The sequence below is a fragment of the Phalangium opilio genome, unplaced genomic scaffold (assembly GCF_054372755.1).
Source record: "Phalangium opilio isolate 3A_F unplaced genomic scaffold, DU_Popi_V2 ptg000092l_1, whole genome shotgun sequence".
Lineage (NCBI taxonomy): Eukaryota > Metazoa > Arthropoda > Arachnida > Opiliones > Phalangiidae > Phalangium > Phalangium opilio.
This window is the reverse complement of record NW_028324197.1, coordinates 2,360,018-2,381,174: the sequence shown is the minus strand read 5'-3', so window position 1 is coordinate 2,381,174 and position 21,157 is coordinate 2,360,018. Positions and strand designations below refer to the sequence as shown.

The following is a 21,157-nucleotide window of genomic DNA, read 5'->3' as shown; positions in this document are numbered from 1 at the left end:
TACGAAATCTAGTTCAAGTAACATAACAGCGAGGCTCCGACGAGAATCGAACTCATGATCTCCTGTTTACTAGACAGGCGCTTTAACCACTAAGCCACGGAACCCTTGCTTTGAAGCGACATGAATGCTGAATATTCCATTAATTTAACTAAATTATCTCATCGGAACTTTTGCCCTATTATTTTAATTTTTCAAAATTTAATAGCTACGAAATCTAGTTCAAGTAATATAACAGCGAGGCTCCGACGAAAATCGAACTCATGATCTCCTGTTTACAAGACAGGCGCTTTAACCACTAAGCCACAGAGCCCTTGCATTGAAGCGATATGAATGCAGAATATTTCAGTAAATTAACTAAATTATCTCATCGAAACTTTTGCCCTATTATTTTAATTTTCAAAATTATACAGCTACGAAATCTAGTTCAAGTAACATAACAGCGAGGCTCCGACGAGAATCGAACTCATGATCTCCTGTTTACTAGACAGGCGCTTTAACCACTAAGCCACGGAGCCCTTGCTTTGAAGCGACTTGAATGCTGAATATTCCAGTAATTTAACTAAATTATCTCATCGGAACTTTCGACCTATTATTTTAATTTTTCAAAATTATATAGCTACGAAGTCTAGTTCAAGTAACTTAACAGCGAGGCTCCGACGAGAATCGAACTCATGATCTCCTGTTTACTAGACAGGCGCTTAAACCACTAAGCCACGGAGCCCTTGCTTTGAAGTGATATGAATTCTGAATATTTCAGTAAATTAACTAAATTATCTCATCGGAACTTTTACACTATTGTCTGCATATATGCATATCTAAATCAACAATTATTTTCAATTTTTCAAAATTTAATAGCTACGAAATCTAGTTCAAGTAATATAACAGCGAGGCTCCGACGAGAATCGAACTCATTATCTCCTGTTTACATGACAGGCGATTTAACCACTAAGCCACAGAGCCCTTGCATTGAAGCGATATGAATGCAGAATATTTCAGTAATTTAACTAAATTAACTCATTGGAATTTTTACCTTATTGTTTTAATTTTTCAAACTTTAATAGCTACGAAATCTAGATCAATTAACATAACAGCAAGGCTCCGACGAGAATCAAACTCATGATCTCCTGTTTACTAGACAGGCGCTTTAACCACTAAGCCACGGAGCCCTTGCTTTGAAGCGACATGAATGCTGAATATTCCAGTAATTTAACCAAATTATCTCATCGGAACTTTTGCCCTATTATTTTAATTTTTCAAAATTATATAGCTACGAAGTCTAGTTCAAGTAACTTAACAGCGAGGCTCCGACGAGAATCGAACTCATGATCTCCTGTTTACTAGACAGGCGCTTAAACCACTAAGCCACGGAGCCCTTGCTTTGAAGTGATATGAATTCTGAATATTTCAGTAAATTAACTAAATTATCTCATCGGAACTTTTACACTATTGTCTGCATATATGCATATCTAAATCAACAATTATTTTCAATTTTTCAAAATTTAATAGCTACGAAGTCTAGTTCAAGTAATATAACAGCGAGGCTCCGACGAGAATCGAACTCATGACCTCCTGTTTACAAGACAGGCGCTTTAATCACTAAGCCTCGGAACCCTTGCTTTGAAGCGATATGAATGCAGAATATTTCAGTAAATTAACTAAATTATCTCATCGAAACTTTTGCCCTATTATTTTAATTTTTCAATATTATATAGCTACGAAATCTAGTTCAAGTAACATAACAGCGAGGCTCCGACGAGAATAGAACTCATGATCTCCTGTTTACTAGACAGGCGCTTTAACCACTAAGCCACGGAACCCTTGCTTTGAAGCGACATGAATGCTGAATATTCCATTAATTTAACTAAATTATCTCATCGGAACTTTTGCCCTATTATTTTAATTTTTCAAAATTTAATAGCTACGAAACCTAGTTCAAGTAATATAACAGCGAGGCTCCGACGAAAATCGAACTCATGATCTCCTGTTTACAAGACAGGCGCTTTAACCACTAAGCCACAGAGCCCTTGCATTGAAGCGATATGAATGCAGAATATTTCAGTAAATTAACTAAATTATCTCATCGAAACTTTTGCCCTGTTATTTTAATTTTTCAAAATTATATAGCTACGAAATCTAGTTCAAGTAACATAACAGCGAGGCTCCGACGAGAATCGAACTCATGATCTCCTGTTTACTAGACAGGCGCTTTAACCACTAAGCCACGGAGCCCTTGCTGAATATTCCAGTAATTTAACTAAATTATCTCATCGGAACTTTTGCCCTATTATTTTAATTTTTCAAAATTATATAGCTACGAAGTCTAGTTCAAGTAACTTAACAGCGAGGCTCCGACGAGAATCGAACTCATGATCTCCTGTTTACAAGACAGGCGCTTTAATCACTAAGCCACGGAGCCGTTGCTTTGAAGCGATATGAATGCAGAATATTTCAGTAAATTAACTAAATTATCTCATCGAAACTTTTGCCCTATTATTTTAATTTTTCAATATTATATAGCTACGAAATCTAGTTCAAGTAACATAACAGCGAGGCTCCGACGAGAATCGAACTCATGATCTCCTGTTTACTAGACAGGCGCTTTAACCACTAAGCCACGGAGCCCTTGCTTTGAAGCGACATGAATGCTGAATATTCCAGTAATTTAACCAAATTATCTCATCGGAACTTTTGCCCTATTATTTTAATTTTTCAAAATTATATAGCTACGAAGTCTAGTTCAAGTAACTTAACAGCGAGGCTCCGACGAGAATCGAACTCATGATCTCCTGTTTACTAGACAGGCGCTTTAACCACTAAGCCACGGAGCCCTTGCTTTGAAGCGACATGAATGCTGAATATTCCAGTAATTTAACTAAATTATCTCATCGGAACTTCTGCCCTATTATTTTAATTTTTCAAAATTATATAGCTACGAAATCTTGTTCAAGTAACATAACAGCGAGGCTCCGACGAGAATCGAACTCATGATCTCCTGTTTACTAGACAGGCGCTTAAACCACTAAGCCACGGAGCCCTTGCTTTGAAGTGATATGAATTCTGAATATTTCAGTAAATTAACTAAATTATCTCATCGGAACTTTTACACTATTGTCTGCATATATGCATATCTAAATCAACAATTATTTTCAATTTTTCAAAATTTAATAGCTACGAAATCTAGTTCAAGTAATATAACAGCGAGGCTCCGACGAGAATCGAACTCATGACCTCCTGTTTACAAGACAGGCGCTTTAATCACTAAGCCTCGGAACCCTTGCTTTGAAGCGATATGAATGCAGAATATTTCAGTAAATTAACTAAATTATCTCATCGAAACTTTTGCCCTATTATTTTAATTTTTCAATATTATATAGCTACGAAATCTAGTTCAAGTAACATAACAGCGAGGCTCCGACGAGAATAGAACTCATGATCTCCTGTTTACTAGACAGGCGCTTTAACCACTAAGCCACGGAACCCTTGCTTTGAAGCGACATGAATGCTGAATATTCCATTAATTTAACTAAATTATCTCATCGGAACTTTTGCCCTATTATTTTAATTTTTCAAAATTTAAAAGCTACGAAACCTAGTTCAAGTAATATAACAGCGAGGCTCCGACGAAAATCGAACTCATGATCTCCTGTTTACAAGACAGGCGCTTTAACCACTAAGCCACAGAGCCCTTGCATTGAAGCGATATGAATGCAGAATATTTCAGTAAATTAACTAAATTATCTCATCGAAACTTTTGCCCTGTTATTTTAATTTTTCAAAATTATATAGCTACGAAATCTTGTTCAAGTAACATAACAGCGAGGCTCCGACGAGAATCGAACTCATGATCTCCTGTTTACTAGACAGGCGCTTTAACCACTAAGCCACGGAGCCCTTGCTGAATATTCCAGTAATTTAACTAAATTATCTCATCGGAACTTTTGCCCTATTATTTTAATTTTTCAAAATTATATAGCTACGAAGTCTAGTTCAAGTAACTTAACAGCGAGGCTCCGACGAGAATCGAACTCATGATCTCCTGTTTACAAGACAGGCGCTTTAATCACTAAGCCACGGAGCCGTTGCTTTGAAGCGATATGAATGCAGAATATTTCAGTAAATTAACTAAATTATCTCATCGAAACTTTTGCCCTATTATTTTAATTTTTCAATATTATATAGCTACGAAATCTAGTTCAAGTAACATAACAGCGAGGCTCCGACGAGAATCGAACTCATGATCTCCTGTTTACTAGACAGGCGCTTTAACCACTAAGCCACGGAGCCCTTGCTTTGAAGCGACATGAATGCTGAATATTCCAGTAATTTAACCAAATTATCTCATCGGAACTTTTGCCCTATTATTTTAATTTTTCAAAATTATATAGCTACGAAGTCTAGTTCAAGTAACTTAACAGCGAGGCTCCGACGAGAATCGAACTCATGATCTCCTGTTTACTAGACAGGCGCTTAAACCACTAAGCCACGGAGCCCTTGCTTTGAAGTGATATGAATTCTGAATATTTCAGTAAATTAACTAAATTATCTCATCGGAACTTTTACACTATTGTCTGCATATATGCATATCTAAATCAACAATTATTTTCAATTTTTCAAAATTTAATAGCTACGAAATCTAGTTCAAGTAATATAACAGCGAGGCTCCGACGAGAATCGAACTCATGACCTCCTGTTTACAAGACAGGCGCTTTAATCACTAAGCCACGGAACCCTTGCTTTGAAGCGATATGAATGCAGAATATTTCAGTAAATTAACTAAATTATCTCATCGAAACTTTTGCCCTATTATTTTAATTTTTCAAAATTATATAGCTACGAAATCTAGTTCAAGTAACATAACAGCGAGGCTCCGACGAGAATCGAACTCATGATCTCCTGTTTACTAGACAGGCGCTTTAACCACAGCCACGGAGCCCTTGCTTTGAAGCGACTTGAATGCTGAATATTCCAGTAATTTAACTAAATTATCTCATCGGAACTTTTGCCCTATTATTTTAATTTTTCAAAATTATATAGCTACGAAGTCTAGTTCAAGTAACTTAACAGCGAGGCTCCGACGAGAATCGAACTCATGATCTCCTGTTTACTAGACAGGCGCTTAAACCACTAAGCCACGGAGCCCTTGCTTTGAAGTGATATGAATTCTGAATATTTCAGTAAATTAACTAAATTATATCATCGGAACTTTTACACTATTGTTTGCATATATGCATATCTAAATCAACAATTATTTTCAATTTTTCAAAATTTAATAGCTACGAAATCTAGTTCAAGTAATATAACAGCGAGGCTCCGACGAGAATCGAACTCATGACCTCCTGTTTACAAGACAGGCGCTTTAATCACTAAGCCTCGGAACCCTTGCTTTGAAGCGATATGAATGCAGTATATTTCAGTAAATTAACTAAATTATCTCATAGAAACTTTTGCCCTATTATTTTAATTTTTCAATATTATATAGCTACGAAATCTAGTTCAAGTAACATAACAGCGAGGCTCCGACGAGAATCGAACTCATGATCTCCTGTTTACTAGACAGGCGCTTTAACCACTAAGCCACGGAACCCTTGCTTTGAAGCGACATGAATGCTGAATATTCCATTAATTTAACTAAATTATCTCATCGGAACTTTTGCCCTATTATTTTAATTTTTCAAAATTTAATAGCTACGAAATCTAGTTCAAGTAATATAACAGCGAGGCTCCGACGAAAATCGAACTCATGATCTCCTGTTTACAAGACAGGCGCTTTAACCACTAAGCCACAGAGCCCTTGCATTGAAGCGATATGAATGCAGAATATTTCAGTAAATTAACTAAATTATCTCATCGAAACTTTTGCCCTATTATTTTAATTTTCAAAATTATACAGCTACGAAATCTAGTTCAAGTAACATAACAGCGAGGCTCCGACGAGAATCGAACTCATGATCTCCTGTTTACTAGACAGGCGCTTTAACCACTAAGCCACGGAACCCTTGCTTTGAAGCGACATGAATGCTGAATATTCCATTAATTTAACTAAATTATCTCATCGGAACTTTTGCCCTATTATTTTAATTTTTCAAAATTTAATAGCTACGAAATCTAGTTCAAGTAATATAACAGCGAGGCTCCGACGAAAATCGAACTCATGATCTCCTGTTTACATGACAGGCGATTTAACCACTAAGCCACAGAGCCCTTGCATTGAAGCGATATGAATGCAGAATATTTCAGTAATTTAACTAAATTAACTCATTGGAATTTTTACCTTATTGTTTTAATTTTTCAAACTTTAATAGCTACGAAATCTAGATCAATTAACATAACAGCAAGGCTCCGACGAGAATCGAACTCATGCTCTCCTGTTGACTAGACAGTCGCTTTAACCACTAAGCCACGGAGCCCTTGCTTTGAAGCGACATGAATGCTGAATAGTCCAGTAATTTAACTAAATTAACTCATCGGAATTTTAACCCTATTGTTTTTTTTTCAAAATTTAATAGCTACGAAATCTAGTTCAAGTAACACAACAGCGAGGCTCCGACGAGAATCGAACTCATGATCTCCTGTTTACTAGACAGGCGCTTTAACCACTAAGCCACGAAGGCCTTGCATTGAAGCGATATGAATGCAGAATATTTCAGTAAATTAACTAAATTATCTCATCGAAACTTTTGCCCTATTATTTTAATTTTTCAAAATTATATAGCTACGAAATCTAGTTCAAGTAACATAACAGCGAGGCTCCGACGAGAATCGAACTCATGATCTCCTGTTTACTAGACAGGCGCTTTAACCACTAAGCCACGGAGCCCTTGCTTTGAAGCGACTTGAATGCTGAATATTCCAGTAATTTAACTAAATTATCTCATCGGAACTTTTGCCCTATTATTTTAATTTTTCAAAATTATATAGCTACGAAGTCTAGTTCAAGTAACTTAACAGCGAGGCTCCGACGAGAATCGAACTCATGATCTCCTGTTTACTAGACAGGCGCTTAAACCACTAAGCCACGGAGCCCTTGCTTTGAAGTGATATGAATTCTGAATATTTCAGTAAATTAACTAAATTATATCATCGGAACTTTTACACTATTGTTTGCATATATGCATATCTAAATCAACAATTATTTTCAATTTTTCAAAATTTAATAGCTACGAAATCTAGTTCAAGTAATATAACAGCGAGGCTCCGACGAGAATCGAACTCATGACCTCCTGTTTACAAGACAGGCGCTTTAATCACTAAGCCTTGGAACCCTTGCTTTGAAGCGATATGAATGCAGAATATTTCAGTAAATTAACTAAATTATCTCATCGAAACTTTTGCCCTATTATTTTAATTTTTCAATATTATATAGCTACGAAATCTAGTTCAAGTAACATAACAGCGAGGCTCCGACGAGAATCGAACTCATGATCTCCTGTTTACTAGACAGGCGCTTTAACCACTAAGCCACGGAACCCTTGCTTTGAAGCGACATGAATGCTGAATATTCCATTAATTTAACTAAATTATCTCATCGGAACTTTTGCCCTATTATTTTAATTTTTCAAAATTTAATAGCTACGAAATCTAGTTCAAGTAATATAACAGCGAGGCTCCGACGAAAATCGAACTCATGATCTCCTATTTACAAGACAGGCGCTTTAACCACTAAGCCACAGAGCCCTTGCATTGAAGCGATATGAATGCAGAATATTTCAGTAAATTAACTAAATTATCTCATCGAAACTTTTGCCCTATTATTTTAATTTTCAAAATTATACAGCTACGAAATCTAGTTCAAGTAACATAACAGCGAGGCTCCGACGAGAATCGAACTCATGATCTCCTGTTTACTAGACAGGCGCTTTAACCACTAAGCCACGGAACCCTTGCTTTGAAGCGACATGAATGCTGAATATTCCATTAATTTAACTAAATTATCTCATCGGAACTTTTGCCCTATTATTTTAATTTTTCAAAATTTAATAGCTACGAAATCTAGTTCAAGTAATATAACAGCAAGGCTCCGACGAACATCGAACTCATGATCTCCTGTTTACAAGACAGGCGCTTTAACCACTAAGCCACAGAGCCCTTGCATTGAAGCGATATGAATGCAGAATATTTCAGTAAATTAACTAAATTATCTCATCGAAACTTCTGCCCTATTATTTTAATTTTCAAAATTATACAGCTACGAAATCTAGTTCAAGTAACATAACAGCGAGGCTCCGACGAGAATCGAACTCATGATCTCCTGTTTACTAGACAGGCGCTTTAACCACTAAGCCACGGAGCCCTTGCTTTGAAGCGACTTGAATGCTGAATATTCCAGTAATTTAACTAAATTATCTCATCGGAACTTTTGCCCTATTATTTTAATTTTTCAAAATTATATAGCTACGAAGTCTAGTTCAAGTAACTTAACGGCGAGGCTCCGACGAGAATCGAACTCATGATCTCCTGTTTACTAGACAGGCGCTTAAACCACTAAGCCACGGAGGCCTTGCTTTGAAGTGATATGAATTCTGAACATTTCAGTAAATTAACTAAATTATATCATCGGAACTTTTACACTATTGTTTGCATATATGCATATCTAAATCAACAATTATTTTCAATTTTTCAAAATTTAATAGCTACGAAATCTAGTTCAAGTAATATAACAGCGAGGCTCCGACGAGAATCGAACTCATGACCTCCTGTTTACAAGACAGGCGCTTTAATCACTAAGCCTCGGAACCCTTGCTTTGAAGCGATATGAATGCAGAATATTTCAGTAAATTAACTAAATTATCTCATCGAAACTTTTGCCCTATTATTTTAATTTTTCAATATTATATAGCTACGAAATCTAGTTCAAGTAACATAACAGCGAGGCTCCGACGAGAATCGAACTCATGATCTCCTGTTTACTAGACAGGCGCTTTAACCACTAAGCCACGGAACCCTTGCTTTGAAGCGACATGAATGCTGAATATTCCATTAATTTAACTAAATTATCTCATCGGAACTTTTGCCCTATTATTTTAAATTTTCAAAATTTAATAGCTACGAAATCTAGTTCAAGTAATATAACAGCGAGGCTCCGACGAAAATCGAACTCATGATCTCCTGTTTACAAGACAGGCGCTTTAACCACTAAGCCACAGAGCCCTTGCATTGAAGCGATATGAATGCAGAATATTTCAGTAAATTAACTAAATTATCTCATCGAAACTTTTGCCCTATTATTTTAATTTTCAAAATTATACAGCTACGAAATCTAGTTCAAGTAACATAACAGCGAGGCTCCGACGAGAATCGAACTCATGATCTCCTGTTTACTAGACAGGCGCTTTAACCACAGCCACGGAGCCCTTGCTTTGAAGCGACTTGAATGCTGAATATTCCAGTAATTTAACTAAATTATCTCATCGGAACTTTTGCCCTATTATTTTAATTTTTCAAAATTATATAGCTACGAAGTCTAGTTCAAGTAACTTAACAGCGAGGCTCCGACGAGAATCGAACTCATGATCTCCTGTTTACTAGACAGGCGCTTAAACCACTAAGCCACGGAGCCCTTGCTTTGAAGTGATATGAATTCTGAATATTTCAGTAAATTAACTAAATTATATCATCGGAACTTTACACTATTGTTTGCATATATGCATATCTAAATCAACAATTATTTTCAATTTTTCAAAATTTAATAGCTACGAAATCTAGTTCAAGTAATATAACAGCGAGGCTCCGACGAGAATCGAACTCATGACCTCCTGTTTACAAGACAGGCGCTTTAATCACTAAGCCACGGAACCCTTGCTTTGAAGCGATATGAATGCAGAATATTTCAGTAAATTAACTAAATTATCTCATCGAAACTTTTGCCCTATTATTTTAATTTTTCAATATTATATAGCTACGAAATCTAGTTCAAGTAACATAACAGCGAGGCTCCGACGAGAATCGAACTCATGATCTCCTGTTTACTAGACAGGCGCTTTAACCACTAAGCCACGGAGCCCTTGCTTTGAAGCGACATGAATGCTGAATAGTCCAGTAATTTAACTAAATTAACTCATCGGAATTTTAACCCTATTGTTTTTTTTTCAAAATTTAATAGCTACGAAATCTAGTTCAAGTAACTTAACAGCGAGGCTCCGACGAGAATCGAACTCATGATCTCCTGTTTACTAGACAGGCGCTTAAACCACTAAGCCACGGAGCCCTTGCTTTGAAGTGATATGAATTCTGAATATTTCAGTAAATTAACTAAATTATCTCATCGGAACTTTTACACTATTGTTTGCATATATGCAAATCTAAATCAACAATTATTTTCAATTTTTCAAAATTTAATAGCTACGAAGTCTAGTTCAAGTAACATAACAGCGAGGCTCCGACGAGAATCGAACTCATGATCTCCTGTTTACTAGACAGGCGCTTTAACCACTAAGCCACGGAACCCTTGCTTTGAAGCGACATGAATGCTGAATATTCCATTAATTTAACTAAATTATCTCATCGGAACTTTTGCCCTATTATTTTAAATTTTCAAAATTTAATAGCTACGAAATCTAGTTCAAGTAATATAACAGCGAGGCTCCGACGAAAATCGAACTCATGATCTCCTGTTTACAAGACAGGCGCTTTAACCACTAAGCCACAGAGCCCTTGCATTGAAGCGATATGAATGCAGAATATTTCAGTAAATTAACTAAATTATCTCATCGAAACTTTTGCCCTATTATTTTAATTTTCAAAATTATACAGCTACGAAATCTAGTTCAAGTAACATAACAGCGAGGCTCCGACGAGAATCGAACTCATGATCTCCTGTTTACTAGACAGGCGCTTTAACCACAGCCACGGAGCCCTTGCTTTGAAGCAACTTGAATGCTGAATATTCCAGTAATTTAACTAAATTATCTCATCGGAACTTTTGCCCTATTATTTTAATTTTTCAAAATTATATAGCTACGAAGTCTAGTTCAAGTAACTTAACAGCGAGGCTCCGACGAGAATCGAACTCATGATCTCCTGTTTACTAGACAGGCGCTTAAACCACTAAGCCACGGAGCCCTTGCTTTGAAGTGATATGAATTCTGAATATTTCAGTAAATTAACTAAATTATATCATCGGAACTTTACACTATTGTTTGCATATATGCATATCTAAATCAACAATTATTTTCAATTTTTCAAAATTTAATAGCTACGAAATCTAGTTCAAGTAATATAACAGCGAGGCTCCGACGAGAATCGAACTCATGATCTCCTGTTTACTAGACAGGCGCTTTAACCACTAAGCCACGGAGCCCTTGCTTTGAAGCGACATGAATGCTGAATAGTCCAGTAATTTAACTAAATTAACTCATCGGAATTTTAACCCTATTGTTTTTTTTTTTCAAAATTTAATAGCTACGAAATCTAGTTCAAGTAACTTAACAGCGAGGCTCCGACGAGAATCGAACTCATGATCTCCTGTTTACTAGACAGGCGCTTAAACCACTAAGCCACGGAGCCCTTGCTTTGAAGTGATATGAATTCTGAATATTTCAGTAAATTAACTAAATTATCTCATCGGAACTTTTACACTATTGTTTGCATATATGCAAATCTAAATCAACAATTATTTTCAATTTTTCAAAATTTAATAGCTACGAAGTCTAGTTCAAGTAACTTAACAGCGAGGCTCCGACGAGAATCGAACTCATGATCTCCTGTTTACTAGACAGGCGCTTAAACCACTAAGCCACGGAGCCCTTGCTTTGAAGTGATATGAATTCTGAATATTTCAGTAAATTAACTAAATTATATCATCGGAACTTTTACACTATTGTTTGCATATATGCATATCTAAATCAACAATTATTTTCAATTTTTCAAAATTTAATAGCTACGAAATCTAGTTCAAGTAATATAACAGCGAGGCTCCGACGAGAATCGAACTCATGACCTCCTGTTTACAAGACAGGCGCTTTAATCACTAAGCCTCGGAACCCTTGCTTTGAAGCGATATGAATGCAGTATATTTCAGTAAATTAACTAAATTATCTCATCGAAACTTTTGCCCTATTATTTTAATTTTTCAATATTATATAGCTACGAAATCTAGTTCAAGTAACATAACAGCGAGGCTCCGACGAGAATCGAACTCATGATCTCCTGTTTACTAGACAGGCGCTTTAACCACTAAGCCACGGAACCCTTGCTTTGAAGCGACATGAATGCTGAATATTCCATTAATTTAACTAAATTATCTCATCGAAACTTTTGCCCTATTATTTTAATTTTTCAAAATTTAATAGCTACGAAATCTAGTTCAAGTAATATAACAGCGAGGCTCCGACGAAAATCGAACTCATGATCTCCTGTTTACAAGACAGGCGCTTTAACCACTAAGCCACAGAGCCCTTGCATTGAAGCGATATGAATGCAGAATATTTCAGTAAATTAACTAAATTATCTCATCGAAACTTTTGCCCTATTATTTTAATTTTCAAAATTATACAGCTACGAAATCTAGTTCAAGTAACATAACAGCGAGGTTCCGACGAGAATCGAACTCATGATCTCCTGTTTACTAGACAGGCGCTTTAACCACTAAGCCACGGAGCCCTTGCTTTGAAGCGACTTGAATGCTGAATATTCCAGTAATTTAACTAAATTATCTCATCGGAACTTTTGACCTATTATTTTAATTTTTCAAAATTATATAGCTACGAAGTCTAGTTCAAGTAACTTAACAGCGAGGCTCCGACGAGAATCGAACTCATGATCTCCTGTTTACTAGACAGGCGCTTAAACCACTAAGCCACAGAGCCCTTGCATTGAAGCGATATGAATGCAGAATATTTGAGTAAATTAACTAAATTATCTCATCGAAACTTTTGCCCTATTATTTTAATTTTCAAAATTATACAGCTACGAAATCTAGTTCAAGTAACATAACAGCGAGGCTCCGACGAGAATCGAACTCATGATCTCCTGTTTACTAGACAGGCGCTTTAACCACTAAGCCACGGAGCCCTTGCTTTGAAGCGACTTGAATGCTGAATATTCCAGTAATTTAACTAAATTATCTCATCGGAACTTTTGACCTATTATTTTAATTTTTCAAAATTATATAGCTACGAAGTCTAGTTCAAGTAACTTAACAGCGAGGCTCCGACGAGAATCGAACTCATGATCTCCTGTTTACTAGACAGGCGCTTAAACCACTAAGCCACGGAGCCCTTGCTTTGAAGTGATATGAATTCTGAATATTTCAGTAAATTAACTAAATTATCTCATCGGAACTTTTACACTATTGTCTGCATATATGCATATCTAAATCAACAATTATTTTCAATTTTTCAAAATTTAATAGCTACGAAATCTAGTTCAAGTAATATAACAGCGAGGCTCCGACGAGAATCGAACTCATTATCTCCTGTTTACATGACAGGCGATTTAACCACTAAGCCACAGAGCCCTTGCATTGAAGCGATATGAATGCAGAATATTTCAGTAATTTAACTAAATTAACTCATTGGAATTTTTACCTTATTGTTTTTTATTTTTCAAACTTTAATAGCTACGAAATCTAGATCAATTAACATAACAGCAAGGCTCCGACGAGAATCGAACTCATGCTCTCCTGTTGACTAGACAGTCGCTTTAACCACTAAGCCACGGAGCCCTTGCTTTGAAGCGACATGAATGCTGAATAGTCCAGTAATTTAACTAAATTAACTCATCGGAATTTTAACCCTATTGTTTTTTTTTTCAAAATTTAATAGCTACGAAATCTAGTTCAAGTTACACAACAGCGAGGCTCCGACGAGAATCGAACTCATGATCTCCTGTTTACTAGACAGGCGCTTTAACCACTAAGCCACGAAGGCCTTGCATTGAAGCGATATGAATGCAGAATATTTCAGTAAATTAACTAAATTATCTCATCGAAACTTTTACCCTATTATTTTAATTTTTCAAAATTATATAGCTACGAAATCTAGTTCAAGTAACATAACAGCGAGGCTCCGACGAGAATCGAACTCATGATCTCCTGTTTACTAGACAGGCGCTTTAACCACTAAGCCACGGAGCCCTTGCTTTGAAGCGACTTGAATGCTGAATATTCCAGTAATTTAACTAAATTATCTCATCGGAACTTTTGCCCTATTATTTTAATTTTTCAAAATTATATAGCTACGAAGTCTAGTTCAAGTAACTTAACAGCGAGGCTCCGACGAGAATCGAACTCATGATCTCCTGTTTACTAGACAGGCGCTTAAACCACTAAGCCACGGAGCCCTTGCTTTGAAGTGATATGAATTCTGAACATTTCAGTAAATTAACTAAATTATATCATCGGAACTTTTACACTATTGTTTGCATATATGCATATCTAAATCAACAATTATTTTCAATTTTTCAAAATTTAATAGCTACGAAATCTAGTTCAAGTAATATAACAGCGAGGCTCCGACGAGAATCGAACTCATGACCTCCTGTTTACAAGACAGGCGCTTTAATCACTAAGCCTCGGTACCCTTGCTTTGAAGCGATATGAATGCAGAATATTTCAGTAAATTAACTAAATTATCTCATCGAAACTTTTGCCCTATTATTTTAATTTTTCAATATTATATAGCTACGAAATCTAGTTCAAGTAACATAACAGCGAGGCTCCGACGAGAATCGAACTCATGATCTCCTGTTTACTAGACAGGCGCTTTAACCACTAAGCCACGGAACCCTTGCTTTGAAGCGACATGAATGCTGAATATTCCATTAATTTAACTAAATTATCTCATCGGAACTTTTGCCCTATTATTTTAATTTTTCAAAATTTAATAGCTACGAAATCTAGTTCAAGTAATATAACAGCGAGGCTCCGACGAAAATCGAACTCATGATCTCCTGTTTACAAGACAGGCGCTTTAACCACTAAGCCACAGAGCCCTTGCATTGAAGCGATATGAATGCAGAATATTTCAGTAAATTAACTAAATTATCTCATCGAAACTTTTGCCCTATTATTTTAATTTTCAAAATTATACAGCTACGAAATCTAGTTCAAGTAACATAACAGCGAGGCTCCGACGAGAATCGAACTCATGATCTCCTGTTTACTAGACAGGCGCTTTAACCACTAAGCCACGGAGCCCTTGCTTTGAAGCGACTTGAATGCTGAATATTCCAGTAATTTAACTAAATTATCTCATCGGAACTTTTGACCTATTATTTTAATTTTTCAAAATTATATAGCTACGAAGTCTAGTTCAAGTAACTTAACAGCGAGGCTCCGACGAGAATCGAACTCATGATCTCCTGTTTACTAGACAGGCGCTTAAACCACTAAGCCACGGAGCCCTTGCTTTGAAGTGATATGAATTCTGAATATTTCAGTAAATTAACTAAATTATCTCATCGGAACTTTTACACTATTGTCTGCATATATGCATATCTAAATCAACAATTATTTTCAATTTTTCAAAATTTAATAGCTACGAAATCTAGTTCAAGTAATATAACAGCGAGGCTCCGACGAGAATCGAACTCATTATCTCCTGTTTACATGACAGGCGATTTAACCACTAAGCCACAGAGCCCTTGCATTGAAGCGATATGAATGCAGAATATTTCAGTAATTTAACTAAATTAACTCATTGGAATTTTTACCTTATTGTTTTAATTTTTCAAACTTTAATAGCTACGAAATCTAGATCAATTAACATAACAGCAAGGCTCCGACGAGAATCGAACTCATGCTCTCCTGTTGACTAGACAGTCGCTTTAACCACTAAGCCACGGAGCCCTTGCTTTGAAGCGACATGAATGCTGAATAGTCCAGTAATTTAACTAAATTAACTCATCGGAATTTTAACCCTATTGTTTTTTTTTCAAAATTTAATAGCTACGAAATCTAGTTCAAGTAACACAACAGCGAGGCTCCGACGAGAATCGAACTCATGATCTCCTGTTTACTAGACAGGCGCTTTAACCACTAAGCCACGAAGGCCTTGCATTGAAGCGATATGAATGCAGAATATTTCAGTAAATTAACTAAATTATCTCATCGGAACTTTTGCCCTATTATTTTAATTTTTCAAAATTATATAGCTACGAAGTCTAGTTCAAGTAACTTAACAGCGAGGCTCCGACGAGAATCGAACTCATGATCTCCTGTTTACTAGACAGGCGCTTAAACCACTAAGCCACGGAGCCCTTGCTTTGAAGTGATATGAATTCTGAACATTTCAGTAAATTAACTAAATTATATCATCGGAACTTTTACACTATTGTTTGCATATATGCATATCTAAATCAACAATTATTTTCAATTTTTCAAAATTTAATAGCTACGAAATCTAGTTCAAGTAATATAACAGCGAGGCTCCGACGAGAATCGAACTCATGACCTCCTGTTTACAAGACAGGCGCTTTAATCACTAAGCCTCGGTACCCTTGCTTTGAAGCGATATGAATGCAGAATATTTCAGTAAATTAACTAAATTATCTCATCGAAACTTTTGCCCTATTATTTTAATTTTTCAATATTATATAGCTACGAAATCTAGTTCAAGTAACATAACAGCGAGGCTCCGACGAGAATCGAACTCATGATCTCCTGTTTACTAGACAGGCGCTTTAACCACTAAGCCACGGAACCCTTGCTTTGAAGCGACATGAATGCTGAATATTCCATTAATTTAACTAAATTATCTCATCGGAACTTTTGCCCTATTATTTTCATTTTTCAAAATTTAATAGCTACGAAATCTAGTTCAAGTAATATAACAGCGAGGCTCCGACGAAAATCGAACTCATGATCTCCTGTTTACAAGACAGGCGCTTTAACCACTAAGCCACAGAGCCCTTGCATTGAAGCGATATGAATGCAGAATATTTCAGTAAATTAACTAAATTATCTCATCGAAACTTTTGCCCTATTATTTTAATTTTCAAAATTATACAGCTACGAAATCTAGTTCAAGTAACATAACAGCGAGGCTCCGACGAGAATCGAACTCATGATCTCCTGTTTACTAGACAGGCGCTTTAACCACTAAGCCACGGAGCCCTTGCTTTGAAGCGACTTGAATGCTGAATATTCCAGTAATTTAACTAAATTATCTCATCGGAACTTTTGACCTATTATTTTAATTTTTCAAAATTATATAGCTACGAAGTCTAGTTCAAGTAACTTAACAGCGAGGCTCCGACGAGAATCGAACTCATGATCTCCTGTTTACTAGACAGGCGCTTAAACCACTAAGCCACGGAGCCCTTGCTTTGAAGTGATATGAATTCTGAATATTTCAGTAAATTAACTAAATTATCTCATCGGAACTTTCACACTATTGTCTGTATATATGCATATCTAAATCAACAATTATTTTCAATTTTTCAAAATTTAATAGCTACGAAATCTAGTTCAAGTAATATAACAGCGAGGCTCCGACGAGAATCGAACTCATTATCTCCTGTTTACATGACAGGCGATTTAACCACTAAGCCACAGAGCCCTTGCATTGAAGCGATATGAATGCAGAATATTTCAGTAATTTAACTAAATTAACTCATTGGAATTTTTACCTTATTGTTTTAATTTTTCAAACTTTAATAGCTACGAAATCTAGATCAATTAACATAACAGCAAGGCTCCGACGAGAATCGAACTCATGCTCTCCTGTTGACTAGACAGTCGCTTTAACCACTAAGCCACGGAGCCCTTGCTTTGAAGCGACATGAATGCTGAATAGTCCAGTAATTTAACTAAATTAACTCTTCGGAATTTTAACCCTATTGTTTTTTTTTTCAAAATTTAATAGCTACGAAATCTAGTTCAAGTAACACAACAGCGAGGCTCCGACGAGAATCGAACTCATGATCTCCTGTTTACTAGACAGGCGCTTTAACCACTAAGCCACGAAGGCCTTGCATTGAAGCGATATGAATGCAGAATATTTCAGTAAATTAACTAAATTATCTCATCGAAACTTTTACCCTATTATTTTAATTTTTCAAAATTATATAGCTACGAAATCTAGTTCAAGTAACATAACAGCGAGGCTCCGACGAGAATCGAACTCATGATCTCCTGTTTACTAGACAGGCGCTTTAACCACTAAGCCACGGAGCCCTTGCTTTGAAGCGACTTGAATGCTGAATATTCCAGTAATTTAACTAAATTATCTCATCGGAACTTTTGCCCTATTATTTTAATTTTTCAAAATTATATAGCTACGAAGTCTAGTTCAAGTAACTTAACAGCGAGGCTCCGACGAGAATCGAACTCATGATCTCCTGTTTACTAGACAGGCGCTTAAACCACTAAGCCACGGAGCCCTTGCTTTGAAGTGATATGAATTCTGAACATTTCAGTAAATTAACTAAATTATATCATCGGAACTTTTACACTATTGTTTGCATATATGCATATCTAAATCAACAATTATTTTCAATTTTTCAAAATTTAATAGCTACGAAATCTAGTTCAAGTAATATAACAGCGAGGCTCCGACGAGAATCGAACTCATGACCTCCTGTTTACAAGACAGGCGCTTTAATCACTAAGCCTCGGTACCCTTGCTTTGAAGCGATATGAATGCAGAATATTTCAGTAAATTAACTAAATTATCTCATCGAAACTTTTGCCCTATTATTTTAATTTTTCAATATTATATAGCTACGAAATCTAGTTCAAGTAACATAACAGCGAGGCTCCGACGAGAATCGAACTCATGATCTCCTGTTTACTAGACAGGCGCTTTAACCACTAAGCCACGGAACCCTTGCTTTGAAGCGACATGAATGCTGAATATTCCATTAATTTAACTAAATTATCTCATCGGAACTTTTGCCCTATTATTTTAATTTTTCAAAATTTAATAGCTACGAAATCTAGTTCAAGTAATATAACAGCGAGGCTCCGACGAAAATCGAACTCATGATCTCCTGTTTACAAGACAGGCGCTTTAACCACTAAGCCACAGAGCCCTTGCATTGAAGCGATATGAATGCAGAATATTTCAGTAAATTAACTAAATTATCTCATCGAAACTTTTGCCCTATTATTTTAATTTTCAAAATTATACAGCTACGAAATCTAGTTCAAGTAACATAACAGCGAGGCTCCGACGAGAATCGAACTCATGATCTCCTGTTTACTAGACAGGCGCTTTAACCACTAAGCCACGGAGCCCTTGCTTTGAAGCGACTTGAATGCTGAATATTCCAGTAATTTAACTAAATTATCTCATCGGAACTTTTGCCCTATTTTTTTAATTTTTCAAAATTATATAGCTACGAAGTCTAGTTCAAGTAACTTAACAGCGAGGCTCCGACGAGAATCGAACTCATGATCTCCTGTTTACTAGACAGGCGCTTAAACCACAAAGCCACGGAGCCCTTGCTTTGAAGTGATATGAATTCTGAACATTTCAGTAAATTAACTAAATTATATCATCGGAACTTTTACACTATTGTTTGCATATATGCATATCTAAATCAACAATTATTTTCAATTTTTCAAAATTTAATAGCTACGAAATCTAGTTCAAGTAATATAACAGCGAGGCTCCGACGAGAATCGAACTCATGACCTCCTGTTTACAAGACAGGCGCTTTAATCACTAAGCCTCGGTACCCTTGCTTTGAAGCGATATGAATGCAGAATATTTCAGTAAGTTAACTAAATTATCTCATCGAAACTTTTGCCCTATTATTTTAATTTTTCAATATTATATAGCTACGAAATCTAGTTCAAGTAACATAACAGCGAGGCTCCGACGAGAATCGAACTCATGATCTCCTGTTTACTAGACAGGCGCTTTAACCACTAAGCCACGGAACCCTTGCTTTGAAGCGACATGAATGCTGAATATTCCATTAATTTAACTAAATTATCTCATCGGAACTTTTGCCCTATTATTTTAATTTTTCAAAATTTAATAGCTACGAAATCTAGTTCAAGTAGTATAACAGCGAGGCTCCGACGAAAATCGAACTCATGATCTCCTGTTTACAAGACAGGCGCTTTAACCACTAAGCCACAGAGCCCTTGCATTGAAGCGATATGAATGCAGAATATTTCAGTAAATTAACTAAATTATCTCATCGAAACTTTTGCCCTATTATTTTAATTTTCAAAATTATACAGCTACGAAATCTAGTTCAAGTAACATAACAGCGAGGCTCCGACGAGAATCGAACTCATGATCTCCTGTTTACTAGACAGGCGCTTTAACCACTAAGCCACGGAGCCCTTGCTTTGAAGCGACTTGAATGCTGAATATTCCAGTAATTTAACTAAATTATCTCATCGGAACTTTTGCCCTATTTTTTTAATTTTTCAAAATTATATAGCTACGAAGTCTAGTTCAAGTAACTTAACAGCGAGGCTCCGACGAGAATCGAACTCATGATCTCCTGTTTACTAGACAGGCGCTTAAACAACTAAGCCACGGAGCCCTTGCTTTGAAGTGATATGAATTCTGAATATTTCAGTAAATTAACTAAATTATATCATCGGAACTTTTACACTATTGTTTGCATATATGCATATCTAAATCAACAATTATTTTCAATTTTTCAAAATTTAATAGCTACGAAATCTAGTTCAAGTAATATAACAGCGAGGCTCCGACGAGAATCGAACTCATGACCTCCTGTTTACAAGACAGGCGCTTTAATCACTAAGCCACGGAGCCCTTGCTTTGAAGCGATATGAATGCAGAATATTTCAGTAAATTAACTAAATTATCTCATCGAAACTTTTGCCCTATTATTTTAATTTTTTAATATTATATAGCTACGAAATCTAGTTCAAGTAACATAACAGCGAGGCTCCGACGAGAATCGAACTCATGATCTCCTGTTTACTAGACAGGCGCTTTAACCACTAAGCCACGGAACCCTTGCTTTGAAGCGACATGAATGCTGAATATTCCATTAATTTAACTAAATTATCTCATCGGAACTTTTGCCCTATTATTTTAATTTTTCAAAATTTAATAGCTACGAAATCTAGTTCAAGTAATATAACAGCGAGGCTCCGACGAAAATCGAACTCATGATCTCCTGTTTACAAGACAGGCGCTTTAACCACTAAGCCACAGAGCCCTTGCATTGAAGCGATATGAATGCAGAATATTTCAGTAAATTAACTAAATTATCTCATCGAAAC

The 21,157-nt window shown here is 36.0% G+C and overlaps 68 non-coding genes across 68 annotated transcripts; all 68 read right to left on the bottom strand.

Moving 5' to 3' along the window:
- Positions 1-31: 31 nt before the first annotated feature.
- Positions 32-104, bottom strand: TRNAT-AGU (transfer RNA threonine (anticodon AGU)). The gene has a single exon. It is a non-coding gene; the product is annotated as a tRNA-Thr (tRNA).
- Positions 105-237: 133 nt separating this feature from the next.
- Positions 238-310, bottom strand: TRNAT-UGU (transfer RNA threonine (anticodon UGU)). The gene has a single exon. It is a non-coding gene; the product is annotated as a tRNA-Thr (tRNA).
- Positions 311-442: 132 nt separating this feature from the next.
- On the bottom strand, positions 443-515 carry TRNAT-AGU (transfer RNA threonine (anticodon AGU)). The gene has a single exon. It is a non-coding gene; the product is annotated as a tRNA-Thr (tRNA).
- Positions 516-648: 133 nt separating this feature from the next.
- TRNAT-AGU (transfer RNA threonine (anticodon AGU)) lies at positions 649-721 on the bottom strand. The gene has a single exon. It is a non-coding gene; the product is annotated as a tRNA-Thr (tRNA).
- A 372-nt stretch (positions 722-1,093) lies between these two features.
- TRNAT-AGU (transfer RNA threonine (anticodon AGU)) lies at positions 1,094-1,166 on the bottom strand. Its single transcript has one exon. It is a non-coding gene; the product is annotated as a tRNA-Thr (tRNA).
- Positions 1,167-1,299: 133 nt separating this feature from the next.
- Positions 1,300-1,372, bottom strand: TRNAT-AGU (transfer RNA threonine (anticodon AGU)). Its single transcript has one exon. It is a non-coding gene; the product is annotated as a tRNA-Thr (tRNA).
- A 578-nt stretch (positions 1,373-1,950) lies between these two features.
- On the bottom strand, positions 1,951-2,023 carry TRNAT-UGU (transfer RNA threonine (anticodon UGU)). Its single transcript has one exon. It is a non-coding gene; the product is annotated as a tRNA-Thr (tRNA).
- Positions 2,024-2,156: 133 nt separating this feature from the next.
- TRNAT-AGU (transfer RNA threonine (anticodon AGU)) lies at positions 2,157-2,229 on the bottom strand. The gene has a single exon. It is a non-coding gene; the product is annotated as a tRNA-Thr (tRNA).
- A 114-nt stretch (positions 2,230-2,343) lies between these two features.
- Positions 2,344-2,416, bottom strand: TRNAT-UGU (transfer RNA threonine (anticodon UGU)). Its single transcript has one exon. It is a non-coding gene; the product is annotated as a tRNA-Thr (tRNA).
- A 133-nt stretch (positions 2,417-2,549) lies between these two features.
- TRNAT-AGU (transfer RNA threonine (anticodon AGU)) lies at positions 2,550-2,622 on the bottom strand. Its single transcript has one exon. It is a non-coding gene; the product is annotated as a tRNA-Thr (tRNA).
- A 133-nt stretch (positions 2,623-2,755) lies between these two features.
- Positions 2,756-2,828, bottom strand: TRNAT-AGU (transfer RNA threonine (anticodon AGU)). The gene has a single exon. It is a non-coding gene; the product is annotated as a tRNA-Thr (tRNA).
- A 133-nt stretch (positions 2,829-2,961) lies between these two features.
- Positions 2,962-3,034, bottom strand: TRNAT-AGU (transfer RNA threonine (anticodon AGU)). The gene has a single exon. It is a non-coding gene; the product is annotated as a tRNA-Thr (tRNA).
- A 578-nt stretch (positions 3,035-3,612) lies between these two features.
- On the bottom strand, positions 3,613-3,685 carry TRNAT-UGU (transfer RNA threonine (anticodon UGU)). Its single transcript has one exon. It is a non-coding gene; the product is annotated as a tRNA-Thr (tRNA).
- Positions 3,686-3,818: 133 nt separating this feature from the next.
- Positions 3,819-3,891, bottom strand: TRNAT-AGU (transfer RNA threonine (anticodon AGU)). Its single transcript has one exon. It is a non-coding gene; the product is annotated as a tRNA-Thr (tRNA).
- Positions 3,892-4,005: 114 nt separating this feature from the next.
- TRNAT-UGU (transfer RNA threonine (anticodon UGU)) lies at positions 4,006-4,078 on the bottom strand. Its single transcript has one exon. It is a non-coding gene; the product is annotated as a tRNA-Thr (tRNA).
- A 133-nt stretch (positions 4,079-4,211) lies between these two features.
- TRNAT-AGU (transfer RNA threonine (anticodon AGU)) lies at positions 4,212-4,284 on the bottom strand. Its single transcript has one exon. It is a non-coding gene; the product is annotated as a tRNA-Thr (tRNA).
- Positions 4,285-4,417: 133 nt separating this feature from the next.
- On the bottom strand, positions 4,418-4,490 carry TRNAT-AGU (transfer RNA threonine (anticodon AGU)). The gene has a single exon. It is a non-coding gene; the product is annotated as a tRNA-Thr (tRNA).
- Positions 4,491-4,656: 166 nt separating this feature from the next.
- On the bottom strand, positions 4,657-4,729 carry TRNAT-UGU (transfer RNA threonine (anticodon UGU)). Its single transcript has one exon. It is a non-coding gene; the product is annotated as a tRNA-Thr (tRNA).
- Positions 4,730-5,066: 337 nt separating this feature from the next.
- On the bottom strand, positions 5,067-5,139 carry TRNAT-AGU (transfer RNA threonine (anticodon AGU)). The gene has a single exon. It is a non-coding gene; the product is annotated as a tRNA-Thr (tRNA).
- Positions 5,140-5,511: 372 nt separating this feature from the next.
- Positions 5,512-5,584, bottom strand: TRNAT-AGU (transfer RNA threonine (anticodon AGU)). The gene has a single exon. It is a non-coding gene; the product is annotated as a tRNA-Thr (tRNA).
- A 133-nt stretch (positions 5,585-5,717) lies between these two features.
- Positions 5,718-5,790, bottom strand: TRNAT-UGU (transfer RNA threonine (anticodon UGU)). The gene has a single exon. It is a non-coding gene; the product is annotated as a tRNA-Thr (tRNA).
- A 132-nt stretch (positions 5,791-5,922) lies between these two features.
- On the bottom strand, positions 5,923-5,995 carry TRNAT-AGU (transfer RNA threonine (anticodon AGU)). Its single transcript has one exon. It is a non-coding gene; the product is annotated as a tRNA-Thr (tRNA).
- Positions 5,996-6,744: 749 nt separating this feature from the next.
- Positions 6,745-6,817, bottom strand: TRNAT-AGU (transfer RNA threonine (anticodon AGU)). The gene has a single exon. It is a non-coding gene; the product is annotated as a tRNA-Thr (tRNA).
- A 133-nt stretch (positions 6,818-6,950) lies between these two features.
- On the bottom strand, positions 6,951-7,023 carry TRNAT-AGU (transfer RNA threonine (anticodon AGU)). The gene has a single exon. It is a non-coding gene; the product is annotated as a tRNA-Thr (tRNA).
- A 372-nt stretch (positions 7,024-7,395) lies between these two features.
- TRNAT-AGU (transfer RNA threonine (anticodon AGU)) lies at positions 7,396-7,468 on the bottom strand. The gene has a single exon. It is a non-coding gene; the product is annotated as a tRNA-Thr (tRNA).
- A 133-nt stretch (positions 7,469-7,601) lies between these two features.
- Positions 7,602-7,674, bottom strand: TRNAT-UGU (transfer RNA threonine (anticodon UGU)). The gene has a single exon. It is a non-coding gene; the product is annotated as a tRNA-Thr (tRNA).
- Positions 7,675-7,806: 132 nt separating this feature from the next.
- TRNAT-AGU (transfer RNA threonine (anticodon AGU)) lies at positions 7,807-7,879 on the bottom strand. Its single transcript has one exon. It is a non-coding gene; the product is annotated as a tRNA-Thr (tRNA).
- A 338-nt stretch (positions 7,880-8,217) lies between these two features.
- On the bottom strand, positions 8,218-8,290 carry TRNAT-AGU (transfer RNA threonine (anticodon AGU)). The gene has a single exon. It is a non-coding gene; the product is annotated as a tRNA-Thr (tRNA).
- Positions 8,291-8,868: 578 nt separating this feature from the next.
- TRNAT-AGU (transfer RNA threonine (anticodon AGU)) lies at positions 8,869-8,941 on the bottom strand. The gene has a single exon. It is a non-coding gene; the product is annotated as a tRNA-Thr (tRNA).
- Positions 8,942-9,074: 133 nt separating this feature from the next.
- TRNAT-UGU (transfer RNA threonine (anticodon UGU)) lies at positions 9,075-9,147 on the bottom strand. The gene has a single exon. It is a non-coding gene; the product is annotated as a tRNA-Thr (tRNA).
- Positions 9,148-9,483: 336 nt separating this feature from the next.
- On the bottom strand, positions 9,484-9,556 carry TRNAT-AGU (transfer RNA threonine (anticodon AGU)). Its single transcript has one exon. It is a non-coding gene; the product is annotated as a tRNA-Thr (tRNA).
- Positions 9,557-9,721: 165 nt separating this feature from the next.
- Positions 9,722-9,794, bottom strand: TRNAT-UGU (transfer RNA threonine (anticodon UGU)). Its single transcript has one exon. It is a non-coding gene; the product is annotated as a tRNA-Thr (tRNA).
- Positions 9,795-9,927: 133 nt separating this feature from the next.
- Positions 9,928-10,000, bottom strand: TRNAT-AGU (transfer RNA threonine (anticodon AGU)). The gene has a single exon. It is a non-coding gene; the product is annotated as a tRNA-Thr (tRNA).
- Positions 10,001-10,131: 131 nt separating this feature from the next.
- TRNAT-AGU (transfer RNA threonine (anticodon AGU)) lies at positions 10,132-10,204 on the bottom strand. Its single transcript has one exon. It is a non-coding gene; the product is annotated as a tRNA-Thr (tRNA).
- Positions 10,205-10,370: 166 nt separating this feature from the next.
- TRNAT-AGU (transfer RNA threonine (anticodon AGU)) lies at positions 10,371-10,443 on the bottom strand. The gene has a single exon. It is a non-coding gene; the product is annotated as a tRNA-Thr (tRNA).
- Positions 10,444-10,576: 133 nt separating this feature from the next.
- Positions 10,577-10,649, bottom strand: TRNAT-UGU (transfer RNA threonine (anticodon UGU)). The gene has a single exon. It is a non-coding gene; the product is annotated as a tRNA-Thr (tRNA).
- Positions 10,650-10,985: 336 nt separating this feature from the next.
- Positions 10,986-11,058, bottom strand: TRNAT-AGU (transfer RNA threonine (anticodon AGU)). The gene has a single exon. It is a non-coding gene; the product is annotated as a tRNA-Thr (tRNA).
- Positions 11,059-11,223: 165 nt separating this feature from the next.
- On the bottom strand, positions 11,224-11,296 carry TRNAT-AGU (transfer RNA threonine (anticodon AGU)). The gene has a single exon. It is a non-coding gene; the product is annotated as a tRNA-Thr (tRNA).
- Positions 11,297-11,429: 133 nt separating this feature from the next.
- Positions 11,430-11,502, bottom strand: TRNAT-AGU (transfer RNA threonine (anticodon AGU)). The gene has a single exon. It is a non-coding gene; the product is annotated as a tRNA-Thr (tRNA).
- A 166-nt stretch (positions 11,503-11,668) lies between these two features.
- TRNAT-AGU (transfer RNA threonine (anticodon AGU)) lies at positions 11,669-11,741 on the bottom strand. Its single transcript has one exon. It is a non-coding gene; the product is annotated as a tRNA-Thr (tRNA).
- A 372-nt stretch (positions 11,742-12,113) lies between these two features.
- Positions 12,114-12,186, bottom strand: TRNAT-AGU (transfer RNA threonine (anticodon AGU)). Its single transcript has one exon. It is a non-coding gene; the product is annotated as a tRNA-Thr (tRNA).
- A 133-nt stretch (positions 12,187-12,319) lies between these two features.
- Positions 12,320-12,392, bottom strand: TRNAT-UGU (transfer RNA threonine (anticodon UGU)). Its single transcript has one exon. It is a non-coding gene; the product is annotated as a tRNA-Thr (tRNA).
- A 132-nt stretch (positions 12,393-12,524) lies between these two features.
- Positions 12,525-12,597, bottom strand: TRNAT-AGU (transfer RNA threonine (anticodon AGU)). The gene has a single exon. It is a non-coding gene; the product is annotated as a tRNA-Thr (tRNA).
- A 133-nt stretch (positions 12,598-12,730) lies between these two features.
- TRNAT-AGU (transfer RNA threonine (anticodon AGU)) lies at positions 12,731-12,803 on the bottom strand. Its single transcript has one exon. It is a non-coding gene; the product is annotated as a tRNA-Thr (tRNA).
- Positions 12,804-12,935: 132 nt separating this feature from the next.
- TRNAT-AGU (transfer RNA threonine (anticodon AGU)) lies at positions 12,936-13,008 on the bottom strand. Its single transcript has one exon. It is a non-coding gene; the product is annotated as a tRNA-Thr (tRNA).
- A 133-nt stretch (positions 13,009-13,141) lies between these two features.
- On the bottom strand, positions 13,142-13,214 carry TRNAT-AGU (transfer RNA threonine (anticodon AGU)). Its single transcript has one exon. It is a non-coding gene; the product is annotated as a tRNA-Thr (tRNA).
- A 784-nt stretch (positions 13,215-13,998) lies between these two features.
- TRNAT-AGU (transfer RNA threonine (anticodon AGU)) lies at positions 13,999-14,071 on the bottom strand. The gene has a single exon. It is a non-coding gene; the product is annotated as a tRNA-Thr (tRNA).
- A 133-nt stretch (positions 14,072-14,204) lies between these two features.
- On the bottom strand, positions 14,205-14,277 carry TRNAT-AGU (transfer RNA threonine (anticodon AGU)). Its single transcript has one exon. It is a non-coding gene; the product is annotated as a tRNA-Thr (tRNA).
- A 372-nt stretch (positions 14,278-14,649) lies between these two features.
- TRNAT-AGU (transfer RNA threonine (anticodon AGU)) lies at positions 14,650-14,722 on the bottom strand. The gene has a single exon. It is a non-coding gene; the product is annotated as a tRNA-Thr (tRNA).
- A 133-nt stretch (positions 14,723-14,855) lies between these two features.
- Positions 14,856-14,928, bottom strand: TRNAT-UGU (transfer RNA threonine (anticodon UGU)). Its single transcript has one exon. It is a non-coding gene; the product is annotated as a tRNA-Thr (tRNA).
- Positions 14,929-15,060: 132 nt separating this feature from the next.
- On the bottom strand, positions 15,061-15,133 carry TRNAT-AGU (transfer RNA threonine (anticodon AGU)). Its single transcript has one exon. It is a non-coding gene; the product is annotated as a tRNA-Thr (tRNA).
- Positions 15,134-15,266: 133 nt separating this feature from the next.
- TRNAT-AGU (transfer RNA threonine (anticodon AGU)) lies at positions 15,267-15,339 on the bottom strand. The gene has a single exon. It is a non-coding gene; the product is annotated as a tRNA-Thr (tRNA).
- A 782-nt stretch (positions 15,340-16,121) lies between these two features.
- Positions 16,122-16,194, bottom strand: TRNAT-AGU (transfer RNA threonine (anticodon AGU)). The gene has a single exon. It is a non-coding gene; the product is annotated as a tRNA-Thr (tRNA).
- A 372-nt stretch (positions 16,195-16,566) lies between these two features.
- Positions 16,567-16,639, bottom strand: TRNAT-AGU (transfer RNA threonine (anticodon AGU)). Its single transcript has one exon. It is a non-coding gene; the product is annotated as a tRNA-Thr (tRNA).
- Positions 16,640-16,772: 133 nt separating this feature from the next.
- TRNAT-UGU (transfer RNA threonine (anticodon UGU)) lies at positions 16,773-16,845 on the bottom strand. The gene has a single exon. It is a non-coding gene; the product is annotated as a tRNA-Thr (tRNA).
- Positions 16,846-16,977: 132 nt separating this feature from the next.
- TRNAT-AGU (transfer RNA threonine (anticodon AGU)) lies at positions 16,978-17,050 on the bottom strand. Its single transcript has one exon. It is a non-coding gene; the product is annotated as a tRNA-Thr (tRNA).
- A 133-nt stretch (positions 17,051-17,183) lies between these two features.
- TRNAT-AGU (transfer RNA threonine (anticodon AGU)) lies at positions 17,184-17,256 on the bottom strand. The gene has a single exon. It is a non-coding gene; the product is annotated as a tRNA-Thr (tRNA).
- Positions 17,257-18,039: 783 nt separating this feature from the next.
- TRNAT-AGU (transfer RNA threonine (anticodon AGU)) lies at positions 18,040-18,112 on the bottom strand. Its single transcript has one exon. It is a non-coding gene; the product is annotated as a tRNA-Thr (tRNA).
- Positions 18,113-18,245: 133 nt separating this feature from the next.
- TRNAT-AGU (transfer RNA threonine (anticodon AGU)) lies at positions 18,246-18,318 on the bottom strand. Its single transcript has one exon. It is a non-coding gene; the product is annotated as a tRNA-Thr (tRNA).
- A 372-nt stretch (positions 18,319-18,690) lies between these two features.
- On the bottom strand, positions 18,691-18,763 carry TRNAT-AGU (transfer RNA threonine (anticodon AGU)). The gene has a single exon. It is a non-coding gene; the product is annotated as a tRNA-Thr (tRNA).
- Positions 18,764-18,896: 133 nt separating this feature from the next.
- TRNAT-UGU (transfer RNA threonine (anticodon UGU)) lies at positions 18,897-18,969 on the bottom strand. The gene has a single exon. It is a non-coding gene; the product is annotated as a tRNA-Thr (tRNA).
- Positions 18,970-19,101: 132 nt separating this feature from the next.
- Positions 19,102-19,174, bottom strand: TRNAT-AGU (transfer RNA threonine (anticodon AGU)). Its single transcript has one exon. It is a non-coding gene; the product is annotated as a tRNA-Thr (tRNA).
- Positions 19,175-19,752: 578 nt separating this feature from the next.
- On the bottom strand, positions 19,753-19,825 carry TRNAT-AGU (transfer RNA threonine (anticodon AGU)). The gene has a single exon. It is a non-coding gene; the product is annotated as a tRNA-Thr (tRNA).
- Positions 19,826-19,958: 133 nt separating this feature from the next.
- Positions 19,959-20,031, bottom strand: TRNAT-UGU (transfer RNA threonine (anticodon UGU)). Its single transcript has one exon. It is a non-coding gene; the product is annotated as a tRNA-Thr (tRNA).
- Positions 20,032-20,163: 132 nt separating this feature from the next.
- On the bottom strand, positions 20,164-20,236 carry TRNAT-AGU (transfer RNA threonine (anticodon AGU)). Its single transcript has one exon. It is a non-coding gene; the product is annotated as a tRNA-Thr (tRNA).
- Positions 20,237-20,608: 372 nt separating this feature from the next.
- TRNAT-UGU (transfer RNA threonine (anticodon UGU)) lies at positions 20,609-20,681 on the bottom strand. The gene has a single exon. It is a non-coding gene; the product is annotated as a tRNA-Thr (tRNA).
- A 133-nt stretch (positions 20,682-20,814) lies between these two features.
- TRNAT-AGU (transfer RNA threonine (anticodon AGU)) lies at positions 20,815-20,887 on the bottom strand. The gene has a single exon. It is a non-coding gene; the product is annotated as a tRNA-Thr (tRNA).
- A 133-nt stretch (positions 20,888-21,020) lies between these two features.
- TRNAT-UGU (transfer RNA threonine (anticodon UGU)) lies at positions 21,021-21,093 on the bottom strand. Its single transcript has one exon. It is a non-coding gene; the product is annotated as a tRNA-Thr (tRNA).
- Positions 21,094-21,157: the final 64 nt, after the last annotated feature.